This window comes from Sprattus sprattus, assembly GCF_963457725.1.
Source record: "Sprattus sprattus genome assembly, chromosome: 9".
Lineage (NCBI taxonomy): Eukaryota > Metazoa > Chordata > Actinopteri > Clupeiformes > Clupeidae > Sprattus > Sprattus sprattus.
In genome coordinates this window covers 15,383,085-15,384,191 of record NC_137928.1, presented here as the reverse complement: position 1 = coordinate 15,384,191, position 1,107 = coordinate 15,383,085, and positions in this window count along the sequence as shown.

The window sequence follows — 1,107 nt, the reverse complement described above, 5'->3', positions numbered from 1 at the left end:
TTTGGGCAGCAGCGGATGGGAGAATGGGCTTGTATTGCAACCATAAAAGGGCCATTCTCATTCTCCAGCGTTGTTTAGTTGTGTGAGACCTCTAGTGGTGGTATAGTGTCACTGCAGTCTGAATGGATGCGATATGGAGGGTAGAAATAGATTGTGTTGCGTCCTTTGTAAACACAAGAATGTAGTTACTAGATTTGGGAGTCTTCCTTAAGGGTTGCGTGAATCTCTTGGAAAGGGCTTTTTAGGAGGTCAAAACTTATTTCAGTCTGCACACACATCTGTCTTTCTTTTTCACAGTCTCATTGTCTTTTTACTTTCCATCTGTCTTTCATTCTTTCTGTCTCTTTCCTCCTTTCCTCTGTTCATTCTGTTTGTCTTTCTGCCTCTCTTGTCTGTCCTTCTGTCCTTTCTCAGGAGTGAGGAGGAGGGATGGGCGTCTCCCTCATTTTCTGAGAACTTTCTGTTCCTTATTGAACAACGCACACAGATGCAGACCTGCCAAAAAAGCCCACCCTCTCTTCTTCCCTCGTTCCCCTCCTTTTCCCCCTCTGTGGCTTGAGTTATCTCTCCATCCTGCCTGTCTGGGCTCCCCCTTCTCCTTCTTTTCCTTTATATTTCTCTCTCTCTCTCTCTCTCTTTCTCTTTCTTTCTTTTTCTCTCTCCCTCCCTCTGAATCGTTCCTGACCAGAGCTGAACTTCTCTACTGGAAGTGACTGTCCCTCTCTCCCTCTCTATCTCTCACCCTGTCCCCCTCTCTCTCTCTCTCTCCTTCCCTCTCTTTCTCCCTCTCTATCTTTTCATGCCCTCACGCTGTCTCCTCCCCAGCCCCCTACTTCCCCGGCCAATTGCTGCTTGAACTTCCTTGCTGTTTTTTTTTCTTTTCCTCCCTTTTTGTAAGCTCTCTGTCTCTCCCTCCCTCTCTCTCTATTTTAAATTCTTCCTCATCCCTCCCTCCCTCTCTCACTCCTTTATTTCTCTCCCTCCCTCTCTCTCGCCCTCCAGCCCTCCCCTCTGCCTCTGTTGAAGTGCTTTTGTGTGCACTGTTTACAGTCTCTCTGACCGCCACTACAGATAGAGGCGCATACAGAGAGAGAGAGAATAAGAGAG